General features: G+C 61.0%; 1 pseudogene; it reads left to right on the plus strand.

Moving 5' to 3' along the window:
• Positions 1 to 659: 659 nt before the first annotated feature.
• Positions 660 to 11,095, plus strand: LOC119098101 (serine/threonine-protein kinase tousled-like 1; annotated as a pseudogene).
• Positions 11,096 to 16,752: the final 5,657 nt, after the last annotated feature.

Genomic DNA, 16,752 nt, shown 5'->3' on the forward strand with positions numbered 1-16,752 from the left:
TTGCGATTTTGCGCATAGGCCGAAATATGAAAGAAAGGTCCACAGAAACAATATTTCGTTTCTACAGAGATTGCGCCAACAAATATCGGCTGCAAATGTTTGCGCTCAGACGAGCGCGTGTCTGTGGTAGGGGCAGCGCGGGGCTCTCATTTGCAATCCTTTTTGACCAGCCCGCCGGCTGAGACTGTTCACAGCCACTGCCGGTGACACAGAACGAAGTGCACGCAGTTCTCGGTCAGTTGAGAACCGGTTGTGGTATTTTCGCCCGCTCTTTCAATTGAGAGCACGGCGGCGGCGGCTGCGCGGAGGGCTTGCTGTGAACATGACCGGCACATGCGCCCCAGCCGTCCGGTCTCGTGGCCACCGGCCGGCACTAGACCCCCTGGGACGACGGACTGACGCCGCCCTTGCGACGGCAGCTCGCTGGGCTGATTGAGCGGTGGCCGGCCGGCGGCGGCGGTGCAGCCGCCCCCGAAATACCGGCTCCGCGCGCGCCCGACCAGCGGAGTCGCTGCCGCATCACCAGCGCCGGCCGTACTGGCTGCTGACCGGTGACCTGCGGGCCCGTCATTTCGGGCTCGGAGATGGAGCTTTTCTACAAACGTGGGGGAAGAACACGTGGCGTTACCTGGAGCACTCCTTCTGGTCGCGGTGGGACCATGCGGAACTTCGACACGCTACAGAGTGTGGGAGGCACTGGTCTCCAGAGAAGTGTGGAAAGTTTCACACATGATCAGACGTTCAACAGGGCTGTGCGAACTTGCTGCATATTGGGAGTCTGCTTAAAGGAAGCCGGTCCACCCATGCTGGTGGGAAAGGCCAAACCTTAGCATACATACCATCACTGATTTCGGTGTGGAATTTCATGCGTCACGGACCCCCAATCCCGTATCCCGTCGCTCCGCGTCTCCATCACGCGACTGGTCTGCACAATGGCGGCTGTGTGGCCCGTGCCGCCGGACGTCCCGGTACTGCGCATCGAGGGGGCGCGGCGCTCATTGGCTCGAGAGCGACAGGACCCGCAATGCTCGGCGCTGTGACGTCACACGCCGCCGTCTGAGCCTGGCGGCCGCCAGCCGAGCGCGGCGGCGGCGGCGGCGGCGGCCGGCAGCTGTTTTATATTCGCCGGCGGCGCGGCCGGCCCAGGCACGGAATGCGCCGCGATCTGCTGAGGGCGAGGCGGGGCGGGCTGGGCGGCCAGACGCCGGCGCTATTGATCGTCACCCGCCGTCGTTCGCGACGGCCCGGTCAGCGGGCCGCTGACGGCGCCACCCCTCCCCCCCCCCCCCCCTCTCCACTTCGCTCGTCCCGGCTGCTGGTGTGACGCGCGGCCGACCTGCCCCGGACCGGGTCTGTGATCGGGTACCGCGGCGGCGCGAGCCACTCCCTGCCCCACGCGCTTGATCTATCGCGCTTTGGGACTTCTTTACCTTCCATTCCCTAAGGGGATCCCGACCCTCTCCTTTTCTCTCCCCGTGTGCCTCCCCCCTATCTTGTAAAGACAGTCGCTGCTCAGCAGGTATGTACCTGCAGCGCCCAAACGGATCCAAGATCGCATTCACGTGGATTACTGTGGGATCCAGTATCCAGCTGGGGGACCCAGGCGCGTGTTTTCGCTGGACACCTCAGCAGAAACGTCCGAGTCCGAGAGCCCGAGTGATCGTTCATCCCGCTAAGTCGGAGCGCCTCGAAGCCTCGCGACCTACTGGTGGTGTTGGGACCCGGAGGTGAAGAGGCCCGAAAGGGGCCCCGAGTCTCTGGTGACAGATTGGAGTGGTGACTAAGCCGATCTCCATGTCATGGCCAACACCGCAGCGCTCGCCGTCGTGCATATTTGCATGATACCGGTGTAGTTGTGGCGCTTCTGTTGCGGCTGCTGCTCCGCTGGTGACGTGGTCCTCCTCTGGTGTGCTTAGTGCTGCCGGAGGGCTGCGACTGTTGGCAGGGAGCAAAATGGTGCGGACCGTGCGTCATCCTTCCCCATGGCGCCGTGTCTCGGTGCCCACCTGCCGACCTTCTCGGTATTACGCTGGACCACCCTGTGAACCGCTCCTGCAAACGGCCGATCTCGCCCCGTCTGCTTCCCCGAACCACCGCGCGCCGTCTTTTGAGGCCGATCTGTGCACCCCTCACCTCCCCCTCCCCCCAAGACCACCCTTGCCCACCTGTCCGCCATGCCCGTCCTGTCCCGTATCGCAGCCCCGTGCTCTCCCGCCCTTCCGTGCCGTTCCGGCAGCCGACCTGTCCGCGGCGACGGCGGCGGCTGTCCCGCGCATGCGCCCTGTGTGTCGCCCGCTGACAGCCGCGCCTGGCCGCAGGTGGCGTAAACGCGGGCCACATGGACTCGCTGCAGCCGCTGGACCGGCGCCGCGCCGAGCTGCTCGAGGCACGATTTGTCGGCAACCGCGTGAGTACCCGACTTGCCTCCTGACACCACGCCTTCTGGTTACGCTCCCCCTCGCTGCCGTTGGTGTGTCGTAACGGTTCACGCCTTTTCCACGTGACCGAGGACACCCGGATCCGGCTCAGCTGGTCGTATTTTTGACCGGCGCCGTGTGATGATGACGCATGGCACGGACCGGAGTGCCCCGCCGCGCCCGCGTGATCCGCCGGCCCGCTGTGTGTGTTGTCGCCCTCGTCTCCGTCGTACCCGGCTGATCCGTCGTCTCCGCATCCCTCGTCTCCGTGGCATCCGTTATCACGTCAGACATCACGCTGCCCCAGCCCGAACCGATCCCAGGCTACAGGCGTGCCCGACACCGCGGACTCCCGGCGACTCTAGCCGCGGCGTTGGCGCGGGTCCGGGCCGGCGCTGGGCCTGACGAGCTGCATCCTGCAGCTCTAGCTCGCGCCGTCGTCAGCGCCGTGGCATTCCGACGCCCGCCGGGCGGACGGCTTATCGCCCGAGGACCGATCTGTCCGTGTGTGCTGTCCCTGCTCCGAGACCTGTCCTGCCCTCCTTTCAGGGCCGCGTCCCATCGTTCAATGACCTGTCATGCTGGGTGTCCGTGACCTGTCCTGACCTCCCGACTGGTCCCAGTGTCCCGTGTTATTACATGTCCTTTGAGCGTGGCCCGTCCTGTCCTGCTGTTGTGACCCGTGTCACCTGACCTGACATGTCATCTCTCTGCGTTCCGCCGTGTCCTGCCATCTAGCCCCACATCATCAGTTGATGACTGATGGTTTAATTGGCCGTGGTTTAATGGGTTCAACGACCACATCATCATCCCGTCCTCGCGACCAGTCCCGGGACGGCCTCAGACTCGCAGCCACCGCCGGGCGGCCTGGCCTCTGACCTAGCGTGACACCACGTGGCGTAACCTCTAATCATCCTGACCCCAAAGGGTGTGGTTTGACCTCAGGCGGAGCCGGAAATCTGCTTGCTGGAGACGTTGCGGCCGGACCTGACCGACCCGACCTTTGCTACAGGTGGGGGTGCAGTCGTCCTCCACCGGTCCGTTCAGCGTCGTGCAGGGCGGCGAGGGCTCCAACACCAGCGCTGGTAAGCCGGGCCCGCTGACTCATCCCCCCCCCCCCCCCTCCCCGCTCCGTGCAAAACAATCTCAGCGGACGCCGTTGCAGCTCTGTCTTCGTCGTCGAAGCCGCTTGAAGGCGTTTGCAGCCGTTACATTTGGCGTAGAGGTCGTACGCGGACAGTCTCAATATGTCTGACTGATCACCTGAGTCGCTGGCGCGCAGCCGCCTGCCTGCGTGTCCCCCCCCCCCCCTCCCCCTATCCCGGTTACGCCACGCCGACGCCGGTGCGCTCTCGCCCACCTCCGGTCCATTCCAGGCTCGGCCAGCGACAAAGAGGACATGCTCTCGCCGGAGAAGCAGCAGCAGCAGCTGCCGGCGCCGAGCGCGCCCAGAGCGCCAGCTGAGAGGAAGCGGAAGCGCAAGAGCGCCTCGGCCGACGACGGCCCGACCAGCGGCCCCAAGCGGCCCGAGGCCAAAGGCAACCGCGCGATCCCGGACTGTTTCAAGGGCGGTGGCGGTGGTGGCGGCGGTGCCGCACGAGCCTCGGGCGCCAAGAGTCCGTCTCCGCACGGCTCAATTGCGGTGAGACCCTGCGCGGGCGGCGCGCGCTGGGTCCGCCCCTGCACCGACGGCGCGCGCGCTGGGTCCGCCCCTGCGCCGGCGCGCTGGAACGCGCACACAGCCGACAAGTCGGGTCAGCTGCTCTGAATCGAGCTGTGCAGGGAGTTGGGAGGACGGCTGGCGACAGTTACGAGCAGCTTCTCACGTGCGCTGCATGTTCTGAATCCGACATGTATATTCCCATCTAAGCTGTGATATCCATCTCCCTTCCGGGTCAATGCCTCCTGGACAAAGTGCGCTAGTCGGTTGTGCTTGCCATGGTTTGTGATCCTGACGACACTAATGCTGGGCGCTGCTTATATGCGATTTGGGAAGCAGGGTGGCAGATCCCATGCTATTTTGTAATTTGCCAGAAGACTGATATTTTGGAAGTCGATTATGACTCAGTCTCCGGCCAGTCGGACGGAGCGCCGCCTCTGTCCTCCCGCACTGCAGGCGACGCTGCTGCCCAGGCTGACCGTGTCGTGTCCCGCAGTACCCGGCGCCGCAGGCGATGCCGCCGCCGGCGCTGCCGGGCGGCCCGTTCCCCCGGCCGGCCGCCGCCGCCCCATCGGGCAGCCCGCCGTCGGCCGCCGCCTGCGCCGCCCAAGTACAAACGTCGCTCCTGGCCGCCGACGTGGCCCGCATCGAGAGCCGGGCCGCCTCCAGGGACGAGGCGCGCCGCGACAAGCTGGAGGAGCTGAGTCGGGTACGGCGCCGGCGGCCACCGCGAGTCGGTCTCTGGCCCCGCTCTGAGGAGGGCGCGGCGCAGCGGCACTGCCGCCGCCGCCGCCGATGTCCTGCCGGCCCAGGTGGCGTTACTGCTGACCGGCCTCACGGCCTCCGTGGGCGGCAGTCGTGGAGCAAGGGTTGTAGCAGCGATGGTGAACGGTGGTGGTGAACGGACCCTGGGTGTAGAGTACCTCACAAACCGCTGTTGACCTGTCTGCGCGACAGCTCGTCACGCTTCGTGTCAGATAATCTCTGCATGTGTATGGGGTGCAGAGTCCGTAAAGCTGCGTCCATGCCATGCGCCGCGTTAATGAGCCTGCGCGTCCTGTTCACCGCCCTCTCTGGCCGCAGACCGGGGAGGAACTGCAGCGGCAGCTGAGCGCCCAGCAGAAGCTGGTCGACCAGCACAAGGCCAACCTGGGCAAGTGCGTCGATGTGGTGAAAAAACTGCTGATCGAGAAAAGTGATATCGAGAAGAAGGAGTGTCGACAAAAGTGCATGCAGAACCGGCTGCGGCTCGGACAGTTTGTGACGCAGCGGGTGGGAGCCAGCTTCCAGGAGAGCTGGACGGACGGACACGCCTTCCAGGAGCTCACCAAGTACGTACGACGCGACGGGCGGTGCTGTGCCGGCGGAGCAGGCGTCGGTACAGGCACGGTGCGGCAGGGGTGCTACCGTCAGCGGTTCGCTAATGCGACCGGATCGGTGCTCTGTTGACAAATGTCCACCCACCGTTGGCGAAGCTACGCCGGCCGATGCTGCCGAGGGCGGCCAGTTGTTCTTGGCACTGACCGGCAGCCGGTGGACATGTAGACGTGTGAGATCCTGTCCGCCCGCCTGGCGGCCTGGGTTGGCGCGCAGTAAAGACATGGATTGAAGTGATGAGTGGCTCTGCTGTTCACGCCGTGGGCCGTCTGGTGCGTGCGATGCCTCGCGGTGGTGCTGTGCCCCCCTCCCCCCCCCCCCATCCGTGTGGTTGGCGCGGCACGGTGCGACCCCACGCGCCCCGGCCTACAGGAGGATGGAGGTGTTGTCGGCGTCCCGGGAGGAGCTGGACCGGCAGCGCAAGTCGCTCGCCAAGCGGAAGCCGTCGTCGGCGGACACGGCGCGCCGGCGCGGCGGCCTGCTGGCGGCGGCGGCGCAGCCGAACGGCGGAGAGTTCCTGCGGCCCGAGGACCCGGGCCGGCTCTCCTGGCAGGAGTACTACGAGGCTGACGAGATCATCAAGGTAGCAGCGCCCCTGGCGGCAGCCCAGAGAGTGCCTAGTCCTCGGTCTCCCCGTCGTGTGGCGTCAGAGCGGCGATCAAGATAGGCGTGCTCGTGTTGGCTGCGGCCAGACCGCCTGTCACTAGCGTAAAGCGACAACAGCATGCAGTAGGGCCCAAGATCAGAGGTTAAGATCATGATCAGGTCAGATTTGTTCCATCCCCACCCTTTTTAATCACTTCTCGGTCTCGTTTCCGTGATGCAAGCATCATGGCTTGGCACAGTGTCCCTACCGCGCATGCTGTCTGCGTTTTCCGTCTAATGCAGCACGACATCAATAGCACGTTCCATTGCCCCGCGGTCCACTGTCCTGACGCCCTTCTCTACTGCAGCTGCGGCAGGCGGCGCTGAAGAAGGAGGACACGGACCTGAGTTTGGAGATGGAGAAGCTGGAGCGAGAACGCAACCTGCACATCCGGCAGCTGAAGAGGGTCAGCAACGAGGACCAGTCGCGCTTCAACCGGCACGTGGTGCTCAACGACCACTACCTCTTCATCGAGCTGTTGGGCAAGGGCGGTTTCTCGGAGGTCCACAAGGTCAGTGGCACGCCGGCGGCGCCGGCGCCAGCACCGGCGGGGGCAGGGTCGTGCGGATGGTGGTGACGCCCGGCATCCCGACACGGAAGCTGGAGGTCTCCTGTCGGTATCCTCAGGCTGATAGTGGGCGTGGCTCGGCTGTCTTTTTCCTAGGCTAGTGAGGGGTAGTGGTGCAATGTCCGTCTCCTCAGCCAGCCAGTGGGCCCAATTTATAATCTCCCCCGGGCTAATGATTAGTGATCCTGACTGACGTCATTTGACGAGCTTTTTCGACGGCTGCTGGGCTTGCCCTCTCGCGAGTGGCATTTCTTGCTGACCTGTGAGCATAGTGATGTCCTTAGCTGGTGCAGTCGAGTGATCGGGGCACGTGGCTGGTGCAGTCGAGTGATCGGGGCACGTGGCTGGTGCACGTGAGATGTGACGTCTCGGTGTGGTTTGTTGTGGCGGCCTCGTGACGCGTGGTTTTTCCTGCCTAAGACCCAATGTTTCCATGTGGGCTGCCAAAAGAGGCCTTCACAGGCGAGATCTGTTTTGCTCACTCCACGCTCTCCCAATGGGGGCTGCGCACATACCCACCTGCTGTCGGTTGTGTCCACTCGTTACACTCCCGTTTGTATTTGTCCAGCAGTGTAGTCCTAAATTGTGGAAGAGTTTCAGAGAACAATTGTATCACCCCAGCTTACCCCTTGTGCTGTTAACTATGAAAGTAATGTGGCAAAATATTGCGGAAAAGCAAGGTGAGAAAGCGATGCAAAATTAACGTATTAAGTGGTTATTTGTTCTTTATAGTGGATGCCCATTGGTTTATTCGACCTGGGTCTCCTCTTCTGTCGATTAGACCCCGTTATCTGACCTGCCATTCTGCACATTTGCTTGAATAGTAGTTGCACATGGAAGTCTTTATTAAGGGTGTTTGCTAGGACACTGCCGTGGTTGTAGTGTCTGTTCACGGCCAAGTACGTGTGACATCATGACACACGAGCCTGGCGTAAACAGTAGAGAGTAAAAACATCCTGTGTCCCGACGGAAAGAATGGGGAAAACCCGGCTACCATTGTAACACAAAGGCTGCGTTTTATTGCTGAAATGTGCAAGCTTTGATTTGTTTAGCGGTGAGCTAGTACATGTAGACAATGTGTTGATTGCGAGATCACGTGACATGCGGAAGCGAAACAAACGGAATATCCTCTTCACCATAGCCGTGAAATATAACACTATGCGAGTCGCGTTCATAGCGTGCCCAGACGTAGATAACGGTTCGAATGCAGATTTCACGATTGTGGGCATTATCTTGTCCTTGACCACGTGCCGATGCTTGTGACCATTGATGCATACAGCCTCGGCGAGACTGGACCAAGAACGCTTTCCCCATTTCAGCCAGAAATGCAAGTTCGTGACATGAACACGCTCGTCAGCCATGCATCGTGCCTCGTCTTGTCCCGTTATGTACTAAGTATGAGTTGCCGCCATATCACCTCCGTGCGTCACACTCGCGACAACGCCGTCCACCCAGGCGTACGACCTGAAGAAGCAGCGCTACGTCGCGTGCAAGGTGCACCAGCTGAACAAGGACTGGAAGGATGACAAGAAGGCCAACTACATCAAGCACGCGCTGCGCGAGTATAACATCCACCGGACGCTGAAGCACCCGCGTATCGTGGAGCCGTACGACGCCTTCGAGATCGACTCCAACTCGTTCTGCACGGCCATGGAGTACTGTTCAGGCCACGATCTCGACTTCTACCTGAAGCAGGTCAGCGGGCCGGACAGGAGGCGCCAGAGTGTGCTAGTGAAGCCAGTCGTGCCTGTCGGCGAATCAACAGCACACGTTGGTCCTGCGGTGTTTGTGAAATATGTTTAAAAATGCATGTTTGGATCGGCCAGACTTGTGCGCGAACGCCTTGCATGAGTTACCTGTCGTCTGCCGACGTCCAAACCTCACGGCACGGCGCACTCCTGAGTGTCCACCTCTGGACACCCGGCGCAGCCAGCCGTGTCTCGAGAGCGGTACGCACCAGCCCCCTTGGTGGGGACGCCGCGGCCGGGCACTGACGGACCGGCGCCATTGCAGCACAAGGTGATCGGCGAGCGGGAGGCGCGCTCCATCATCATGCAGGTGGTGTCGGCGCTCAAAGTACCTCAACAGCATCCACCCGCCGGTCATCCACTACGACCTGAAGCCCGGTGAGCGCGGCGGCCGCGCCTGCGCCGCCCTCGGGCGGAGCCGGCGCGCACGGACGCGTGGTCGTCGGGCATGTACTGATCCCACAAGATTGTCATAGATGGCGCGGGTGTCGGGCTGTTGGTGGCTTTTCAGCGCTGTCATGACCAAGCGCTGTTTGGCGCCAGGACGGGGCCTTCTGCGTAACATGCAATTAATGATCTCGTATTTATTGGAACTATATGTGTATATACTTATCTATATATGTTATACTATATATATATATATATATATATATATATATATATATATATATATATACAGCAGGAGCGTTACGTAGCGAAGCCCTTTGTCCCAGAGTTTCAATTTTGGCGACGAATCTGAACATTTTCTTCGGGACATTTCTCTTGGTCCAGATCAGGCACAACTGTTGGCAAAATATGATTTAAAGCTAGTTTCCAACAAACTCAGTTATTAAAAGAATCGAATGAAGAAAATCGGGCGCGTAATCAACCGCTACTTAACCATCCTAAAGCTACGTAAGAAAGCCCAGCGCAGCTCAATGGTTTTACCGCTGCAAAACCTGCAGGATGTTCTGCAGTCTCTTTCATGAAATGGCCTGCGCGTCCAGCTTTCATGACTGTTGCGGTCTTTAAATGCATACCTAGCGCACTGTTTGTCAACATTAACAGGAGCGGTGCACCGATGTGCAGGCATTGTAATGAGTCAACTGATGGTGGCCTGCACTGCGCCGTCTGCAAACAGCGTAGCCCCGTGTTGTTGCCACCCCTCCATGTGACGGGCCCCGGCCCGACACTGGCCGGCTGACCTGACCTCTTCCTGTCGCCGCAGGCAACATTCTGCTGGTGGACGGCGACGTGGTGGGCGAGGTGAAGATCACAGACTTCGGGCTCAGCAAGGTGATGGACGACGACAACTACAACCCGGAGCACGGCATGGACCTGACCTCGCAGGGCGCCGGCACCTACTGGTACGCCGCCCGTGACGTCATCGCTCGCCCGACGGGTGACGTCACACGCCCGCTTTAGCGCTTTGGAGCCATAAAGCGCAGATTGTGGGAGAGGCTTATAGCGTGGTAAAACTGCGTACAAGGGTAAATTTACTTCGTTCATTTTTCCCTTCGTTCGTTTCGTTCACGCTCGATGATTTGCAGATAGTTATTTTTGGCTGCCGGCTGAATCTGTGGCCACTCGCACGGTCGCCTCATTTGCGGAGCATATCTGTTGGCAGCCGTTCTTCGATTCTTTAGATTGTCCACCAACTTGTCTGCCTCTTTTCGCAGGTATCTGCCTCCTGAATGCTTCGTAGTGGGAAAGAATCCCCCAAAGATATCGAGCAAGGTAGATGTATGGAGCGTAGGCATCATATTCTACCAGTGCCTGTACGGTAGAAAGGTGAGCTAGTCATTCACTAGTGCTCGTCCATCTAGGCTATCTTCCCGTTTGTCCGGACACACAGATCTCATCACTCGCCTGGATGTAATGTGCGTGCTGAATTTCTATTGCACGCTGGTTCATTAGTACAGATGGCGCTGGCTGTTGGCTGTTCCCGTGCACTAGGTAATGTCTGTAAGCGCTGAGTGGGAGCGTCGGGCGGCTGCCTGGCCTCGTCAGCGACCCTGACCGGCCACAACGATGCGTTCCCTGCAGCCGTTCGGGCACAACCAGTCTCAGGCGACAATACTGGAGGAGAACATCATTCTGAAGGCCAAGGATGTGCACTTCCCGAACAAGCCCACCGTTAACTCTGATGCCAAGGTACGTAATTTTGTCATCGACGAACGTGATAAGACTTGCCACAGAAGCACGCGTGGCTGACGTCATGACGAAGAATATGCGTGTCATTCATTGTTATAGCGTATCGAGTGGGAGGACAGATTCTCGTGTTTGACGACCCCACCGTTTTCTGATGACGCGAGTGTCCTCTTAGAACTATGAGTGTTGCATTCCGCACCACGCTTTACCGTTTAGAAAAAGAAACAAAACGAAAAAGTCTGACAATGAGTGAACCCCGCCGGGGAGGTGCCGGCCGGCTGCATGATCGGCCCGTCCCCTGCGCCCATCATCAGCTCACCCTCGCCCCCTCGGCAGGCGTTCATCCGCTGCTGCCTGCAGTACCGCAAGGAGGACCGCTGCGACGTGATGGCGCTGGCCGAGCACCCGTACCTGCAGCCGGCGGGCGGTCGCTACGGCCGCCAGCTGTCGGCCGGCGCCGCCTCCGCGCCGCCGCCGCCCGCGCCCGCCGGCTTCTCGGCCAGCGGCGGCAACTCGACGGGCCTGGTCAGCACCTCGTCCAACTCGTGATGGGGCCGCCGCGGGCGCGCCGCCCAGCTGTGACGTCTGTGTGATAGGGCCGGGTGGCGGTCCGCCGCCGCCGCCGCCGCCGCGGCCGCACCCACCGCCGCGCTTGTTTTGTTTCGTTCTAATATATGAGGATGTGTTTGTGATGGTGTGTGCGGAGCCGGGACTGAGGCGGACTGATGGCGGCGGGCAGCGGCCACGGCAGCAGGGTATGCCCGAGGGGAGCATCCGGCTGTGCTGGCCGGTGTGGTCCTGTCTCAGACGTCAGCAAGATCACGGCGCGTTCGCCATCGCCAGACGGCGTCCACAAGTTGCAACCGTATGACGTCAAATAAGTGCGTCACAACAGATACCACGGCTGGCGTACAGACGCTGGCGTGTCACGCCGTAAATAGAAGCCTCAGCCGCGTTCCCCATTGGCAAAGTACCAGCCTGACTTACTACCTGTGGCGTTGCAAGAGCCTGCAGCATATACAAGCGACAACCCTTCAAGCCGTAAGAACTCTTGTGATGCACTTACCTCTGCTTACCTCTGACGTCAGAGTGCAAGCTGTGAACACTGGGCAGCTGTTTGTGGGGAACGCATAGGTAAGAGGTAAGCCTTTCACTATAATCGATTTGATACATATATATATATATATATATATATATATATATATATATATATATATTTATACATTATCGCTGAACAATACATAAATAATGCAATGATACTCAAATCTGGCAATATACAGGAAAGTCTTTGACAAAAGGGAGCGCGGCCCAGGCACCGTCCACCCGACCACTACAGTACTATGCTGTAAGGTGCTCGAAATTCGCTGCTCTACACAGAGACGGATGCCAACTAAGCACCGAATCTCCTCTCGCGCGTTGTGGTCAACGTCATGGAGTGCGCGCCAGTGACCAAAACGCGGTTAAGGTACTGCTCGCGCATCGTCCTGGCACAAACGTTTAGTAGACATCAGAGAATGATAGTGTGCATTGTTATGCAGACCTTGGACACAAAATGACCGTAGCCGGCGCTCGTGACAACCGTGTAACGTCACGACGGCCATGATCATACGACTTCACGTGGCACTACACTCCGTCAGTGGAAGCTTCCAGTCGGCACAAAAGTGCAGCTTTTTTGTAGGCATCTGCTCACACAGATGCTTCCGCCGACTCGGACAATGTAAGCTATTGCCATTAGGGGTTTATAGTGCGTTCGGCAGCTGAGACTATGCAGCGGGCTAGCCAATCCACGCAGTGCATCAACGGCAGTACTCGCACGAACCAGACGGAGGCGTCGCATCTGCTGCTGGCCAGGCGTGCCCACGGCCGGCGGCTGCCGGCGGACCAGGGCAACCCCGCCACGCCGCGCTGCCTGGGCTGACCCACCGCCCGCTCGAGTCGCCCCATCAACCGTCCAGCAGCACGGCAGACACCGCAGGCAGTTGGGTAGGCGGCGGCACCATCGTGGGCAGCAGCTTGATCGTGCGCCACGGGTCCTCGGACCAGTCGGCCACGAGCGTTTCGTTCAAGAAGGCCATGTTGTCAAGATGCACGTCGTTGGCGAAGGCGAAGTTGTCCGACAGTAGGCAGCAGAGGCTGAGGAAGAGATGACTGTCGAGCAGCAGGGCGGCGAGCCGGCGCGGCGCCAGCTGCTCCAACGGCCGGCAGAGGGCGTCCCGCAGGCGGCGGTGGCGCCGGTCGGCCGGCAGCGCCGCCTGCGCCGCCAGGTGGTGGCTCAGGTCGGCGTGTCCGCTGTCGCTGAGCAGCATCTCATCGAAATCGGCCGGCTCAAGCAGCGCGAAGAGCGGCGCCACGTGCCACACGAAGCCGCCGCCCGGCCGCCGCCGGAAGCGCATGCCGGCCGCGACGTCGCGCGGGCACGACAGCACGGCAGCCAGGAGGCAGCGGCGCGCCTGGCCGCCGTCGCCGCTGCGCCGGCCGGCCAGCGCCATGTTGGCGACGCGTCGCTGCAGCAGGAGAGAGGCGTCAATCGCTCGCTCCGGCTGCCGCTGCAGCACGACCGACGGCGGCGCCAGCGCTTGGCGCAGCCACTGGCGCGTCACGTGCACCTGCAGCTGGCGCAGCGTCAGCCGGTGTGCCGGGTGCCGCAGCAGCCACAGCGTCACCGACTGCATTTCACCAGACAGCAGCATCTGCGACATGTTCAGCAGCAGCGTGGTCACGCCGTCCCGCATGGCGGATACCTCAGCGACGGAGCACTGCCTCAACACGTCGACGTCCGAGTGACAGAAGCCGGGCAGACTGCCGCTGGTCAGCCTCTCGCGCAGGCTGTGTAGCAGCAGCGTCACGCAGCGGCGCGCCGGCACCAGCGCCGTCAGCACACCCCGCTCCGCCAGCCACAGCGCCTCCGTTTTCAACAGGTACGACTTGAGCGCGCGGCGCTGCGGCCCCGGCAGGTGCTCCTTCATAGCCTTTATCAGGCGGATGGCGAAGCGCACGAATGGCGGCAGCGCCCAGCAAAGCACGGTCTCGGCTCGCGTCATCGACAGCCGCCACTGGTGGCGCCGGCCGGCGCCGCCGCGCAGGCCCGTCGGCACGAGATGCACGCCGAACTCGACCACATCCCGCACCAGCGCGGCGGGCGGCCAGCCGGCGGGCCGCGGCCGCGCGGCGAACGCGGCGCACGGCCACCGCGCCGCCCGCAGACACGGCACGTAGTCGAAGTCGAGGGCCTGACCGTCGGACACGTTGCAGGCGGGGCCGGCCTCGGTCAGCGTCAGGCCGTTCTGCTCCGGGTGCAGCAGCAGCGCCACGCGCCGGTTCGCGCTGCGCACCGTCGCCGCCGAGAAGCAGGCGTCGTCGGCGTGCCGGCAGTCCGGCCGGCGTGGCAGCGTGAGCGTGACGAAGCCGGCGTGATCGCCGCGCGCGCAGCGGACGGCGTCGGGCGCCGCCGTGTCGGCGGCCTCCACCGCCAGCGGCCCCAGCTCGTACATGAGGTCGACATCGGAGCCGACGGCGGTCAGCTGCTCCGAATCGCTGCCGGAGCGGATCACCGCCAGCACGCCGAGCTGGGTCAGCACGGAGCAGCAGGCGGGCGCCTCCGCTTCCGCCTCCGCCGCCGCCGCCGCCGCCGCGGCAGCCCACGCCTCAGCGATGCGCCGCCTGTAGCGCGCTGACGTGCCGTTGGTGAGCGGCGCCACGTAGCCAAACACATTGAATTCGCTGTGGTGCAAGTCGTCCAGTGCCACGTCCAGTAGCACGTGCCGGTGCCGAGGCTCAAGTTTCCGCATCGCTTGCCCGACATCCTCGTACGGAGCTAGGTTACAGTTGAAGGGTACTTCCCAGTCGTCCATCCCGGCACGACTGCTGACCGTGCGCACAGGCTGTCATAACCGCGTGTAACGACGCAGCGGTGTGGTAAAGTTTGGTTCTGGGGCCGAGAAATCCACTCACCCAGGCGTTTCGGTATTGCGTCTTGTTTGATATCGCGGCTGAAAGGAGCTAAGTCTATCAGCTTCTTTATTGGGCTCGAAGTGTTCCGGTGTTCAGAGTTGCCGTGGCTACCGAAGCGGAGGCGAACGGACGGACGTCAAACACGAGTCCACGGAGACGATGGCCGGGAGGCCGCCGCGGCCTCAGCCCACTGACTTTCATAAACAGGACCTCCGTGCGACGGCGATCCCCGCCGCCCGACCTTGAAACAGCTGTTGCAGGCGGCCTCCGTCAGGGGCGGCGCAGTAGGGGGACTAAGGGGGCAGTTGCGGTGCCCTTCCCGCCCGTAGGCAGGGCAGGGACAGGGGCGCGTTTTTGCCCTCCCCCCAAGTTTTTGAAAAGTCACCTTTTCCTGACCGAAAGGAGTAGTGGTCACCCGTTAATTACCAAAATTCAGGCCACGAAGGCCGCATATCTGAGTTAGAGAGTAATACATTTGGACCAGGAGACTCTTCTGCTCCACGAAGCCAGTTTTTCATCATGAGACCACCTTTGTGAACACTAACGCCCATGCTCTGGATCAGGAGGCCCCATGTCGTGTTAAGAAGGCCTTTCCTGGCTCGGAAGACCTCCTGTTCGAGGCTTCCTTCTGGCCTCCTGCCTCCTGTTCTAGGTAAGGAAACACTCTCTAAGTTCAGGACCGCCTTCATGCATCAGATGACCACGATTCCAGATAAGAATACCTTGTTTTGTGATAACGAGACCCTTACTGGACTTGGAGGCCCCCTTTGTGAGTCTGAAACATGTTGTTCTAGATTAAGGGGCCCCTCTATGCGTAAGGTAGCCCTTTCCTGAAACAAGAGACCCTGTTCAAGGATAGCGAGGCCATTTGCTAAATAAGGCGAACGCCCATATTCTTGATATTTCAATTGCTGGCATTATTTACATGGACATGATGCATGTAGCAGTTTCGTAAGAGGGGACACGTGACCTTTCCCCTTCGTACCACACTGTGCAGAAGGCTGCGCCCAGCCCTATGAGTCTGCTCCATTTGGTCCAGGATGCCCCCTGGAAAATCTCGCCTATAGCCAAAAATCCGTGACGCCGCCCATGGTCTCCGTCGCGTCCCAATCTATCCGGCTGGACGAGCGAGACCAGGCGGCAGGGGCGCAGCCAGGACGCTGGGAGGGGGGGGGGGGGCACAGAGGCATGTGGTTCCCTTCGGTCCCAAGGCCTCTGAAGGGCTTTCGATACAGGCGAGCAAGGGACCGACTGGAGGGCCCCGTAGCAGGGGTTTCTGGCCGGCAGGGTCGGGCTCCCGAATGCCAGCCAGGCGGTCTCCTGCACGGATCGGGGGTCCGTGGGGCAATGACGGCTCCTATACAGGAGTCAGAACCTACCGATATTATACAGTCGGGCCCGTGTCAGCCTGTGGGCTCACTTCCCAAATAGGGATAAGGCTCGAGGCTAGTGGATGCCAATCAGAGGGCCTCTTGTATTGACCGGGGTCCCTGAGGTAATGAGGGGCCCCGCCCGTGTCAGTCAGGGACCCACAGTACCGAACAGGATATTGTGTGCCAGCAGGCGGCAATGGGCTTCAAGTCGGCCAGAAGACAATTTTTGAACGGAGACAGGAACAGGAGACAGGGACAGGCGCAGGACAGGGGCGAGAAAGGGACCGGACAGGTGGCCGGCAGAGGCGGAAAAGGGACGGAATTGGTGCAAGAAGGGGCGGGACAGGGACGAAACAGGAACTGAAGAGGGAGGTGGCAGGGACGGGAGAGGGACGGGACAGGGACTGTGCCCCAAATGCCCGAGGCCCATGTACGTTAATCGGCACCCTCTGAAAATAAAGGGAGGCATGATATATAAACAACAAATTGAAATGGGCCACAATGTGTTGATGGAAGGGCCTCGCGCTAGTTAGCCACAAAACCAAACCGGGTGTCCTCTGCCATGTTGGCCGTGGGCCCGCTAAACCGCACTGAAGCCCCTGTGCCAATTAGTGTGTGAATAATGGATCTTTGTGCGCCAATGAGGGTACCTGCATGGATCTCGAGCCGGCTGATTATGTCAGGTAGCCTCTTGCTTCGGGAAGGGGACCAGTGTATGATGGGGCCCGCTCGTAGACTTAATTCGCACTCGTCATCGAGCGGGGGTGTCGTTTGGGTCCCAGTGGCGAGGATGACACCGGGCGTTGCTTGGCCAGACGTTGGTGAGATGAAGGTGTTGTCTGTTAAGGTGCACTGATTGCATTGCTGACCATTTTCCTGCCT

Source organism: Pollicipes pollicipes, unplaced genomic scaffold (genome assembly GCF_011947565.3).
Source record: "Pollicipes pollicipes isolate AB1234 unplaced genomic scaffold, Ppol_2.1 Scaffold_4740;HRSCAF=5597_pilon_pilon_pilon, whole genome shotgun sequence".
In the NCBI taxonomy this organism is placed as follows: Eukaryota; Metazoa; Arthropoda; class Thecostraca; order Pollicipedomorpha; family Pollicipedidae; genus Pollicipes; species Pollicipes pollicipes.